Below are 15,058 nucleotides of genomic sequence, written 5' to 3' on the forward strand. Positions count from 1 at the left end.
GTACATTAAAACGTGCAACCCTTTTCTTTGTAGCTGTTCCACTTTGGGGCAGTTTCGGTGACCAACTTTTTTAGTTTCCATGAGAACGCTAAACTTGGCATGATACTGTGAAAAATTTCAAGCGTTTACGCATGCGCGCGTGTACCCGTTTCCTTCATATGAACAACTTTTTTCTGTCATCCTTACCAGGGGTAGATTTATGATTGCATTCATAGAAAGAAAATATGCTTTCGAAAAAGATAAGGTCTTCTCCGTACCGCCACAGCTGGACACTTAATATTCACATCGAAAACAATACTGATTTTCTACAGTACGAGTAGTAGTTACACTGAAACTTTTCCTTCTTTCTTTTTCTAGCATTCCTGATGCCGACGTGCCCGCCTACAGCCGGTGAGCTTTTATAAGCCATTATCTGCTGTAGTTAAAATAGAGATGGTGGTTGCAATTGGTACTAAGTACACCAATGCGTTTCCAAAGCGCTGAGTTGATATATTGTTGCACCCGAGCAGCGTTCTTCCGCGTCTTATTCAGACAAAGCCTTTATATTTTAATGAATTAGTACCCATCACTTGTTCCGGTTAGCACTTTCATGAAAAGGAAATGGCGGTATTCTAGCCCGAGATGAAAAGACACACGGAATCTATCGATGCAAAAAGAGCGCATGCAGAGAAATTAAACGCAGGGAGGTTTAGTGTCACATAGTTTCTGACAAAGGTTTTGAAGTACTCGGCATAGCTAACGGCAGCGCTTAGTTCCCAAGTTTACATTCTTATATTCCCATTCCGCTTATAGAAGAGAAGGACGCTATAAGTACCGACGCAGTGCCCCTTTCTCATGATGCCGACATATATCTATCTCATATGCCTGGTTTTCGCCTTTACCACTTATTTAGAACTTACGGAAACTGGAAGATCAAAATCAATATATTGCTGCGTCTTTCGAACACTCCGAACAACTGGGAATTTTTTAGGGACAATGTTGAATGTCTCACTAATACATTTGTGTCACTATGAATTTTTCGGTGTTATAGCCAACCACCGTGGTTTAATAATATTTTAAAAAGGCTATCCGATAAAGAAAAAGCGTTTGTTTCGCTCAGCCAAATTATTGAATTCGCAATAGCGATTGGACGGCTACCTTTCTGTGGCCGCTGAGTACAAATTAGCTCTGAAAAAAGCTAAGGACTCCTTCTTTACCAGTACTTTGCCTGCTCTGCTTATTAATAACGCTAGACAGTTTTGAACACTGTGAAGAAGAAATATACTTCGTCAGTACTACATACATCTTCTGGCGGCGTTGCAGTTTCACCTAATGAACGTGCTAGTTTTCTTAATAGTGGTTTTGTTGCTGCTTTTTCTGGCACTGTTTGCCTTACGAATCAGGAGTGTCCGGTCCTGGATGCTTTTCCCATGGATCCAATTGGTTTGACACAACTGGCATCCTGAGAACAATTGCAAACTTTAAAATTTCTTCCTCCTGTGACGTCGATAACATTAATTCGAAATTTCTGGTTAACACAAAGCTGTACAGTTCAATAATCCGTACCAAACTGTTTCACCAGTCTCTGGAAACAGGCTGTATCCCCACTGACTGGAAGGTTGGGAGGGTGATTCCGCTGCGCAGGCCTGGCTATAAACATTGCCCTGATAACTTTCGCCCTGTGTCGCTCTCCAGCATTCCATGTAAAATCACGGAATATGTCATCTACTCTCATCTTGCTAACTTTTTAGAATCCAACTGCTTTTTCAGCAATGCCCAACACGGCTTCCGTAAATCGTTTTCATGCGAAACGCAACTCATATGTTCCACAAATGACTTGCATTGCATTCTAGATCGCGGGTCCCATGCTGATTCTCTATTTATGGATTTTTCTCAAGCATCTGACAAGGTTTCACATAAGCTTCATTTTCGTAAACTAAACAGCCTTAACATTGATTCCACAGTGCTTGCATGGTTGGATTGTTTTCTTTCAAACCTAAGTCAGTTGGTAATAGCAAATAACGTAAATTCAGATTCCTCGCCTGCTTGCTCTGACGTCCATCAGGGATTCGTTCTTGGGCCCCTCCTCTCTCTCGTTTACATAAACGACTTATTAGCTAATATATCGCCTTCCATTTGTCTTTTTACCGATGGCTGTGTTATTTACAGCGAAATTAATGATGATAAGGATGTATCCGGCCTTCAGTCAGATATTAAAATGGTACTGTATTGGTGTAACCTGTGTAATACGAAGCTAAACATTACTAAATGCAAGCATTTGCCCATATCTCGTCTATCTACTACACTCTCTGCCTGCTGCTTTATTGGTATCACTTGGGGTTCACGTCTCTTCTAACCTGGCTTGGAAAACTCATGTTGACTACATTATAAACAACGCCAACGGCACCATTGGATACCTTCGCAGAAATTTTTCATGCGCACCGAGTTCATTAAAACTATTACTTTACAAAACATTGGTGCGCTCTAAATTAGAATATGCTTCATCGGTGTGGAACCTCGGGGTGGAATCTCCCATTTGTGACATAGAATCTGCTCCAAGACCGCGGTTGTCGTTTCATACTTTCCAACTATCATCGTACTAGTAGTGTAACTGCCGTGAAAGCTAACCTTTCCCTACCGCTTTTTTCTCATCGCAGGTCAATAGCTTCATTATGTACTTTTCAGAAAATTTGTCATAATCCTTATCTTAAAGAGAAGTTATTAAAAAGCCCACCATATATTTGAGCACGCATTGATCACCGCCACGAAGTTTGGATCCCTCCTTGTCGTACAAGATGTTTGCACGATTCATTCGTACCCAGAACTTGTGTCAGCTGGAACACCTTCCCCACAATATTGCTGTAATTACTGATACTGCTGTATTTCGTAACGCTGTTAATAATTTTATATATGGATGTGTCTAAAATTTTGTTTTAATTTATTAGCTGGTCTTTTCTTTTCCGGTTTGTTTTGTGCAATGCTGCCTTTTGTTAATGCTGTTATTGATTTGATAGCAGTGTGTGCTTTGACTACATTCAATTTTTTTGCTGCTGTTTATGTTTTTTGTATTTGTATGTTATTCCCACTCCCCTCTGTAAATAAATAAATAAATAAATAAATAAATAAATAAATAAATAAATAAATAAATAAATAAATAAATAAATAAATAAATAAATAAATAAATAAATAAATAAATAAATAAATAAATAAATAAATAAATAAATAAATAAATAAATAAATAAATAAATAAATAAATAAATAAATAAATAAATAAATAAAAGATGTTGAGAGCTAAACGACAAAGCATCTTCAAAACAGAGTTTCCAACCTATGGCTTGGACATTATTAATGGCGCCAATGTCAACCGCTTATCAAACTGGATTTGTGCACCTGCAGCAAATGCGCCCCCTGAAATAATTAACTGCTAAACACACCTTTGCTCATTAAAATGAGGCTTCTCTACCCACGTGGGTGTGCGCCCTCCTAAATGGCTAAAATGACCGGATGGTCAGCAGGTATACTGAATGAGAGTGAAAACACAAGACAATTAAAATTGGTTTGGAACATTGTAGCTTGTGGTCGAACTAAAAGCCTAGAAAACCAGCCTTTTATGCAAAGTGTTAACTACCACACACGTCGCTGCTATGTCTGACAATTTAGCGGCATAATGCGCAAAGAATTAGGAAGAAGGAAGAATGGAAGTTTGAGTTTGTTGCAGACTACAAATTACCAACAACTTCGATTTCAGGGAACATATTGTGGTTGGTTTGTATCCACCAGCGCCCTATTTTTTCCTTCCTGAAACCCAACGATTTGAAAAAAAGTAGCTTAATACTGATTGAACGTGAGCGTCAGCATTCTAGGTCCCCTGTTATTTAACGTCTACATTAATGACATAGTAACATCGACTCAAATACCCAGTTTACAATTTACGCTCATAGCACTACATTGCTTTTTCACGGCCCGCCTTTACCCGAACTGCAAGTAAAAACTAATAAGCTACTAGATTGGATAAACAAATAGAGCATTTCAAATTGACTGACTCTTGACTGAAGAAAAGAGAATTGACTGAAGAGAAAAGACGTATTATTTTGCATTCAGAACAAGATAATAGGTACTGATATCAACCTATTTATTGGCTCTAATAACATAGAGGTGACATCGCAAGTAAAAAGCCTGGGCGTCATTTTCCGCGAGAATGTGTTGAAACTCGCATATTATTCATACTCGTCCAGACATGCTCGCAGAATCGGCTGGTTGTCGCGACTGCGGTTTCTTCTGCCACAAAACATTAAATTGCTACTCTACGTATAATTCATTCCCCTTTTAGAAGGTGAGCTAGTGTTATGTGATTTGGGGCACTAGCACACAAACTAATATTAACGTTCTTTTCAGGCTAAAGAAAAAAGGCATATGTGTCAATGAAATTGCTACCTTTAACGCCAACCCCCCCAAAATATTTGATATGGAATTGCACAATTAAATACTTACTTCGCGCTACCGCCACGTCATATCAATAAATGATACATATCTCAACAATCTTGCCTGATTAACTTAACGAACAATGCATGCAACGCGCGTAGCAGTGACTGCTGGATAATTCCTCGCACGCGAAGAAATTATGGGTGAAAAATTTTAAAATACTGTTTGCCAACACTCTTAAATCAGAATGTACATCCTCATTGTGAAAGCAGTCTGTTCAAGTCATTTTTTTCCTTCGTTCTCTTCCGCAATTTCCTATTGTTTATATTGTTCTGAATATACTGATCATCACTGCTGTTTCTGCCAAGTGTTTGTCAGTAGGGTGTAGGTGCCGTCACGCCTCCAGGAGGCTTTCTGCCCAAACCTACCGCGTTTAGATGTACGTTGTGACGTTGAAATAAATTTGATGTGATTTGATTTGATAAATTGATTTCATAAAAATAAACCAATGGTTAACTAAGCGCTTTTAGGCATTGTTTTTGTGTCTGTTTAAAGTCATGCAGAGTAGGCATTCATAAGTAAATTGTACGTATTCAGAGAGAGCACGTCGGGAGTACAAAAGTACGTATTCAGAGGGACACTGAACAATCTGTTTACATTAATTATCGCTAAGTTTTGGCAGGCGTAAATTGCTTTTCGAAGCGAAAAGATAACCGCTGGGCCTTAAGGGTGACCGAGTGGATTCGAAGCGAAGGCAAGCATAGCAGGGGGTGGTAGAAAGTTACGTGGGCGGTTGAGCTTAAGAAGTTTGCGGGGATACGGTGGCCACAGCTGGCAAAAGACAGGATTAATTGGAGAGACATGGGAGAGTTCTTTGACCAGCAGTGGGCGTAGTCAGGCTGATGATAATTTTGATGATGATGAAATAAAATTGCATTGATTGGTTGATCGTTGCTTAAAGCCTTGATAAAAGGAAATGTGCAGAGTGCAAGCAAAGCACGAAAACTAAACCGGGAAGGAGTTTGCCTTAAGCAGTTGGTCAGGTCCACACAAATTACCAAGGCACAAATATATGCACGATGCAAGCCAGTTGAATATCCAAGCACTTATATATTTATGTGCTTTTGCAACTATAAACGCTCGCAATCTAAAGAAGAATCGTTGCATGTGGGATGGCACAAAGTGAAAGAGGGTGCAAAAGCGAGATAACATGAGGCAAAGAGGGCGGTGAAACAAACCATTATTGATGGAAGTCAATTACAAATACAATTTAAAAAATGCTCCACTGGTCTTGCAGACTGTCCCTGCTAGTTCTTGCTGCAATCTAAGATAAACTGCTCTGCTCTGGGGCGTTCCGGTGGCTCAGTAGTTATGGTGCTTGGCTACAGACCAGAAAAACACGGGGTCGATCACGGCCGTGGTGCTCGAATTTCAATGGAGGCGGGCGAAATTCTAGAAGCCCTGTCCAATGTCAGTGCACGTTAAAAAACCACAGGTGGTCGAGATTTCAGGAGTCTTTCCGTAGGGCGACCTTCATAGCCGGAGTTGCCTTGGGACGCCAAACCCTTTCAAACCAAACGGAACCATTCTGCTCTGGAATTGTGTCCGGTACAGATAATTTTGAAAACTTCAGACGTGTCGCAGATCATCTGTTGAGTTTTGCAGATTGCTCACGATGCGTGATTAGGAAAAAGCAATGATGTGTCTAATAAAATATTGAAAAAAAATTGTAGCGCTCTTGAAAGGAACAATGTACAGAGGATCCTGAAAGAAGTAGCAACAAAGCATTCGGTATGAAGAGATGAATAGATTCGATTGAAGAAAGTAAAGCGCGCTATATTATGGTGGCGCGCTAACTCATCTTAATCAGTGTAATGCTTTGTAGTGCTATATTCGAACAAATGAAGCTTTGATAAATCAATAAACAAGCAGTAGTGTGTTGCAAATTTCTTCGGGCTTCTAATTGTTCTTGGGTGTAAAATTTAAGCACCTTTAAGCATCTAGTTGTACCGCTGCAATGGAAAACTGAAGCATCTACTAATGCGGCAGCGTGTTGTTAAAATCTTATGGAAGGATTTTGCTTATAATTCTCATGAGTATATGCCTCGAGTTTTTATTGTTGTGCCGCGCTATGTTGGAGTAAGACGAGAACGAGGTCGAGGAGCTGCGCATGGAGCTCCTGCTGCAGATGGGCTGGTGATCATCCTAGACCCAGCAGAACTTTGACGAATGCGATTCTTGGCCAGATTATCATTTGAGCGGACGGATATGGCGAAAAGAGATTGACACGGCGAGGCAACCAACACGTCCGCAGCGAACTCAACAAAGGTTTAAATACCCGTTACATCGAAGTTCCTGGCCACGTCCTCTAAACCGAGAACTTTTTCAGGCGTCACATATGAAGAAAGGAAGAATGGCTGAAACACTAGGAATAAATAAGCAAGCACTCCAGCTGGTAACAAAGCAGCTCCTGAACGTGATCTTCTTTCTCTTCGACACAATGCTCCTGTGCTGTGGAACCCACGAATACATACCATTTCAGAGGGATTACAGTTGCGACTCCCATTGAAAAGCCAAGCGTGTAAAAGCTGTTCTGGATGCAGTTGAGAGGCAGCGATCGTTATTTGCCCTTCATTTCGTCTTTGTGTTTATTGCGCTGGTCTCAATGACCACCAACAACTCGCCCAACTCGCTCATCCCTTGCATATTTCACTTCTTTGTTTGTTTCGATTATTGATCCTGGAAGAAGAGGGAACGCTGTGTTCAGTTTGAACCCTAAATTAGGCTTAAGTCCGAGCGGAGCCCAACCTCCAAAAAAGAATTTTTTCACAAGCGTGATGTAAAAAATGCCTCTACAGGATGGGTAAAAATGTCAGTCATCCTGCCCATATGCCACCTCAGTCTGCCACTGGCATGAAATCAAACGACAAATCGTTTTTATTTTCTCAATAGCGGCGTACGAGCTGCCGCATCTGACGGTATCGAACATTTCCGCACGTTTTAGGCCCGAACACATCGGCGAATTTCACCAAAGCACAGACGCCTCTGAAATATGCCCAGCGTCCGCATCGTGTAATATTCTCGAAGTGCTTGTTTGCTCCTCTGGTTCAGAGTTATCAGCGAAGATGTCGCTAAACACTTCGAGATCCTCGGTGCCTCAGCTGTCTTCCAAGAGTGCTCCGGCAGCGCTCCTCTTCCAGCCAGGCCCATGCCCACAAGCCTCTTGAGTGCCGCTTTTCATCCCGAGCAGACGAGTAACCACGTCCCTGCCCGACGCCGTGTGCCTCTGCCCGCTCCTACGCTAGTCCAGACTTGGCGATCTGCTATCACTAGTGTCACAGCTACATATCGCGCTGTTGGGCTGGAATCGGCGACAACAGTCAGCGTCAGTCAGCACGCTCTCGGACGCGACCATCGAGCAGTTTCACGGGACAACCGTGCATGGAACTGACCTCCTGAATGCCCCACGCTGGTGGCTTTAGGAGTGCCTCGGCTTCTGTATTTATTTATTGATCATCATACCCACAGCGCCATTGTCTGGCATTACAGGGGGGGGGGGGGGGGGTTCAACATAAAGTACACAAATGCTATCTCATGCAGGTGGTTACAAAAAAAGATAACAATGAGATAGAAAGAACACGGAATTACTATACATAAAAAATGTCACAGCATGGAAGAAAATGGATCATTTGATAATATGGACACTACTTCCGCAGGCAGCTTGTTCCATTCCGAAACCGTTTTAGGGAAAAAAGACATTTTAAAAAGGTCAGTCCGGCATCTGTATTCTTTAAGTGGATGATCTCTTCGTAGAGACACGTAATCAGGGTTGGCTATATATTTGGTTTTGTCTATTCCAGTTCTAGAATGAAATATGCTATGAAATAATTTTAAACGCATAACTTTCCTACGTTTTTGAAGAGAGTCCCAACCCAAAGATTTTTTCGCGCTCGTTACACTAAAATATCGCCCATAGTTATTGAAAACAAAACGAACGGCCAAATTCTGAACTCTTTCTAGCTTTTGAACGTCAATAAAGGATTTCGGATCCCAGACTGTGCAAGCATACTCAAGTATGCTTCTAACGTTTGTATTATACAGCAGTTCTTTAGTCTTTAAGGGGAAAAGTTTAGCGTTACGTCGCAGGAAGCCTAACACACGACAGGCTTTGGCAGTAACGAAATCCACGTGACGATGCCAAGACATTGAACTTGTCAAATATACACCAATATATTTAAATTCCAACACTGAAACCAGTCTGCTTTTATTTATGTTATAAGTGAAAATATGGGGAACCTTCTTTTTAGTGAAACACATATGTACAGATTTTTGTAAGTTAATATATATGCATTCCCCAGTTCTCACACCACTGGGTCACTTTACGCAAATCCTGTTGTAATGCATCGCAGTCACTTTGATCGTTAATAATTCTATACAATACACAATCGTCCGCAAAAAGACACATGCATGAAGAAATACCTACAAAGATGTCATTCATGTAAATTATGAACAGTAATGGGCCCAAGACGGATCCCTGGGGCACCCCTGATGTTACAGCCACCTCATGCGACTGTTTCCCGTTGACAACAACACATTGACGCCTAAAGCTCAAATATTCTTTTATCCACCTAATAACGTTCTCATTTATGTTGTACCAGTATAATTTTTGTATTAACAAGAAATGTGATACGACGTCAAAGGCCTTCTTAAAATCTAGAAAAATACAGTCAACAGAATATCCCTTATCCAAAGCACTTGACAGGTCATGTAGAAATTCGGTAAGCTGGGTGACACACGAGTAACCACTGCGAAAGCCATGCTGATTAGTATTTAATAATGAATGTATACTAAGATGATTCATAATATTAGTATAAAACACGTGCTCTAAAACTTTGCATAATACACTGGTCAAGGACACTGGTCGATAATTTGAAACAACATTCCTAGGTCCCGATTTATGTATAGGTACAACATTAGCAAGCCTCCATTCATCAGGCAAAGAGCCGTCCTGTAATGACTTTGTGAAAAGAATTTGAAGGTACCTTGACAAAGCAAAAGCGCAAGAAGAGAGCAGGACCGTGGGTAAGCCGTCCGGACGGGTGGCACTGTTATCTTTTAAGCGTTCTAAGAGCGACACAATTCCTCGCTGATTAAATTCAATATTCTCCATAGGTTCCGTACAGTTCAAGGCCAAGCGAAAACCGGCAGGGCTATTGCTGTCCTTAGCAGAAAACACTGAGCTGAAAAAACATGTTAAAGCACTTGGCTTTCTCCAGATTATCATGAACGATACTTCCGTTGTGATCGAGTGGTGGGATAGACAATTCATCCTATTTTTTTATGTACTGCCAAAATTCTTTAGGGCGATCCTGGATACGCATGTCGAAAGACTGAAAGTGGGTAAATTTAGCCTCTTTGACCGAAGCATTCATATTTTTTGTAATCTTTTTTAACTGATCCATGTTATCTTGCGACGGATTTCTTTTGAAGCGCGCATATAGTTGTTGCCTCTTTTCAACGACTCTGCGCAGCGCTTTTGTAAACCATGGCTTGCTTTTGCTGCGACGTTTCGTCATCACCCATGACGGCACATATTGCTCACGCAAATCAAAAAGTTTGGCTGTCAGTGTGCGCCACAGCTCATCAACGCTGAGTGAATCAGACAATGTTTCGTACACATCGACATAGGATTCAAGTGCCCGGGCTATCTCGGGGAAATTTGCTTTTCGATAACTGTAAATGCGCCGATTGCCACAGTCTTCAAATTTAACATACCGAAAGTTCATTTCTGCTAAAACACAGCTGTGATCACTGATACCGGGCACTACAATGGTAGAATAAGCTGCCGATGGTTGGTTAGTCAATAATAAAGCCAAAACATCTGCTTCTCTCCTCTGCTTCAGCAAATAGGCCGGTCTTCGTCACCGCTCACCCTCTCAACTGTCGAAAAATTGCGGATGCGGCTGATGAAGGTTATATACCGGGGCAGTCATCTTCATGCTTCCTTGTTTTTGCTTAACAGCATCATGCACCACCACAGCGCGCCTCGGGTTCCACTCTGTGATTGTGGTCGGAAGTTTTTGTGTGCAAATACCGAACCATCTACCGTGAAGTTAAAAACAAATTGAACGAATTGCTCAGCAACAAATGCATATTTTCCTGCTGTACAAACAAAACAAAAGAATACCCTCAAAACTACTGGATAAAGCCTGGAAGCTGAGATAGAAGCCCCCATGAGACGTTGTGTTGTGACGAATTAGGTAGTCATCCTAGAATATTTTAACTGTGAATTGATCGAGCTAAGTGTCTAGAGAATATGCAAGAGGTAGGGGACCTATCTGCGCTGCAGTGGGAAGCTCTGACAGTTATTTTTCCTGATGGAAAATTGAAATTTAAGGTGAACTTATTATGAGATGATGATAGCTTTGTAACCATCGGCATAATATTTTATTGTTTGCGCTGAGCAACGATGCTTTCCTCAAAGCTAAAAAAGATTCGAAGCATCCATAATACCATCATCTACTTCAGAGTTTGGGTAGAGTACTAAATCTAGCGCCCTCACAAAATCCACTCGCTAGATTTCTCGCGAATATGCCTTCCAAAAACAGTGCTCGATTTTGAAAGCTCTTATGATGCTCAAAGTAGTTAGCAATTTGCTTATAGAAGGTACGTTGCCGAAGTTGCGAAGATGATTTTTTTTAATCACAAGCAGCTATACAGTAATGTGCTGAACAATTCTTACATATTGTAATCGAAACTATTTTTTCAACGCTTTAGTTGCCAGAAATTTGATGGCATGTTAGTGTTGGAATTATGAAGGGGTATAAAACAAAAATGCTGCGGCATGTATTCTTCGTGTGTTATCAAGAAAGATAAGTTCATCAGATGATGTAGAAACTTGACATTTATTTCAGCCATACTATTCCAGCTGACCACGTATATTCATTGATATTCTTTCCGATGCAAACGGAAGGTAATCACGTAATATTCGCATGAAATGTCAGTTTATCCAATCGCAGAAATAATTTCTCACAGGTTTGCTAAGAGCTCGAATATACCTGCCAATTTGGTTCAATATTGTTGTTGGACTTCTATGAAAACTCGAACTTGCATCCTTTGCGTTTGTGCCTTCTGGACATTTTGACTCCACGGCCCTAGTGCTGTGAGCAACAAAACCCTTCCGGCTTACACGCAAGCGGCAAGACTTAGCTCTTCCTTAAAGAAACATTTCTTGCCTCCTGTTGTGCGCGACTGAGCTTGCGTCTTCACTCCTTTGTTTTAGCAATCTAACCTGCAGTAGCCCGGAACATATATTTCTACGAAAAATATCCTCGCTTCCTTAAAGGAAACTCTCCACAAGCAGCATGCCCTACTGGAAACTCGCTAAATTCGTGCATGTAATCCTGCATTCGAAAGTGAAAAACAGTTTTATGCCAAAGATCTTTTCCTTACTCTGTTTCCAAAAAATCTTATTCACGATATATGAATTCTACACGAACTGGTACTTCTAATGTAAAATAATGAATGCTTTTGCACCCTTCGAAGCACTGATCTCTAAATGAGAGACTATAGTGTCCTTTAGCACCATACTAGTCTTAAACGAATGAGGAAAAACTACTTCAAAAGAATCACTAAAATAGAAGATGTCCAGATAATTCATGATGTCGCGGAAGACCACACTTCATATAGGGGCTTCCCGCCACCTATTAGAAATTCCCGTACACAGAACATTTTCAGCAATGACAGGAGTTTCTAATCCGCATTATTTGTGACCAATATAGGTGAACTGAGAAAATGAATTTAAACATAAAAACCTATACCTAAAAATGAGAATTTTTTTAGGAGTGTGTTTGCCGTTTGCGCCATTTTTACATATATTTCCTGCTTAACCTGGACCAATTTCTCCGGATGTTTTTTTCTCTCGATTTCTTGGCATGCGTACAGACATGTTGTTCTGCACTGTCTGAAATTTTTTAGAAAAATTTATTTTTATTTCTTGCTTTTGGCTCGAGCAATGTGTGTGCAAAATTTTTTTAACATTACCACAGTCAAGGAGAGATTTGAAATATAGAGCGTTGAATTAGCATTACTAGCGAAATACCTTTTCATTCCAAGCAGTTGTAGATCTTGAAAGGGTCCTTCGTGGTGGCACTTTCAAATAACTACAACTTGTATGGCTCCCGTAATAGCAAATTTCAAGCTCAGGAATAGCTTTATAAAACTATTTAAACAATTTCTGTTTGATCACGAGCAGAAAATTGACGGCAATAACTTGTACTCAACGGGCGGGTCAGCGCTAGAAGTGCATCTTGCTCTCCGTTTTCTCTCACTCCTATTTTCATCTCTCCATTCTCTTTCCTCCACTTTTCTTTCATTCACATGCGACATCCCCTTTTCTGCCATCAATTTTCAATATCGTCCTTTTCCTCCTTTCCACTACCCTCTGCACTTTATAGAAGAGCAATGCCCTTTTATCAACATCCTCTCCACTTTCTGCGAGTCTTCCAATAGTCAAATCGATAAATCGTTGCTTTTTGCAAACTTAAAATATCACAACAACAAATGCATGCTTGTCGAATACCTAATACATACATCGTTGCTCACATGCCGTTACAGAAATAGACATCACACCACTGACTTTTTTTTACATGTAAGAGGCTCACAGTTTTCTGCGAGAAACAATTTCATAGCCCGCATTCAGTAGCGTATCTACGCTTTACCCCATTGCGGTATTACACGGAGTGCAGTCATGTTTTATTACTGGGCAGCTGTTCGAAAAAAAGTATGGATTAGTCATGTGCGAATCACGAGAAATTCTTTCTAGGTGCAATCTGAAGCACAAAGACGGGCTGTCTCATGGCGAAAGATTTTCCTTCCTCTCTCTGCTTCCAGATCACCCGGCTGTGACTAAGAAGACTACTAGAGGTGAGGTTGTACAGCTCTTACCCGAATGTGTTATTATTAGGATAGCATTCAGGCTAGTGCCAAGCTTTTCAGTGCATCCCTCAGTTCTCAATAGAAGTTTCGCGTCTCTCTGAGCAGCACTGATGTTCTTTCTTTGTTAGAATGAAACTAATATGGCTCAATTTAGCGGTGGATTTCGCAGCCTTTGCATTCAGCTCTTCACGCAGAGCGAACAACTTCTTAGACCAAAAACATAATGCCCTTTCAAATTATCCGCAAAGATTGGTCTACTGGAAATATTCTTACAAGAGTGAGTTGTAGAAGCTCTTCTTTTTTACTGCTGTTTGAGTACTTACGTGCATAGTGCTATGCCTAGAAGTTTGTATTCAAATATTCCTGTTCTGTTGAAAAAAGAAACCACCTTCAGCGCACCAACGGCGGTGCCTTTCAGTTTCGCTAGTGCACTTGGCGTGTAAAGATTGCTCTATATAAAGGAATTTCTGTTTGCTACCATTGCGACTCTATTTGCAGATGACGGGACAGTGAAAGGTAAGAGCCCTGTACCAAAGCACTATTCAAGCGCTCGAGACAATGACCTCTAAATGAGCTGCCAAAGTTCTTTATAGACACAAAGGGCCAACAACGATAATGAATATCGCCTTCAAAGGAGGCATTCAAATCAAGAGCCTGGGCCTTTCATGTGGTGGCAGTGTACCGCGTTCTCCCTAGAGAGAAACTTTGCTCGGCCGCTCTAGAAGGAGACCATTGGCGATCGACTTCGTAAAGGAGGAGCTTTTCGAGTAATAGCAGACCTGTCCGCTAACTATGCAAGGTAACTGCTGTATGACACAGGTAAATAGAAAGGTCTCTATCAGGAGGATTATTCTATCGCACGATATATATCAATCCGTCTTAGAATTAGTGCTTGATATGCTGCACATTCGTGAAGAACAGAGAGCGAAAGTAACGCTAAATTTCAGCGATGTTTTGCACTGCGCGAGAAGGAAGAGAGCGAAGGGTTTCCTAGGAATAACTTAGAGACGGTGACAGCAGAGCTTGCTCGTCATTCGTCGAATAGCAAAACCATCGCTCCTCACAGCAATGTTGAATATAAAGCTGGAAAGGAACATTTGAGACACGGCACATAAGTAAATACTACCACTCCGAACAATGTAAAAGCAATTGCGCGGGGTTTGCTAGTACTCGATATGATGCCGTGTCGCGGCTTGACTGGCCGGCGGCGAGAACAGGTGAAAGCAAGTGACACCAAATCAGGCACGTCCGCCAACAGCAATGTCTTCGTCGGCCCACGGCGATCGCTCCTCGTCTTTGTCTTCAGGTCGCTACACTATCTCTCCCTCTAAAGAAGCATCGTTCTGATGCTAACCTGATCGCAAAAGCATGCAGCGGAAAACCGCGCACGGGTCCAGCGCTTCCTGCTGTCGATGTAAAGGGCATTCGGCAGAGAGGGAGGGGGCAGGCGACCATCGCGCTTAATACGGCTTAAGCCGGACTACGTGCACAACTTGAGAGCGAGGAGAACGACATGATTGCGGTCGCGTTGCTTCGGGAGCACCTCGTAGTTAATCTCACCGATGCGGCGATGAACCGTTTACGGGTGAAGTAGCACTTCATGAGTTTGTCAAAAATACCTCGACGGCGTACTGCCGTCTGCTCCCAGACCTTGTCCCCAGGATAAAAATGGACGTCACATCGACGGAGATTGTATCCACGAGCGTCGGTATGCTGTTGG

Source organism: Amblyomma mixtum, chromosome 7 (assembly GCF_055824585.1).
Source record: "Amblyomma mixtum isolate Tamu chromosome 7, ASM5582458v1, whole genome shotgun sequence".
Classification (NCBI taxonomy): Eukaryota; Metazoa; Arthropoda; class Arachnida; order Ixodida; family Ixodidae; genus Amblyomma; species Amblyomma mixtum.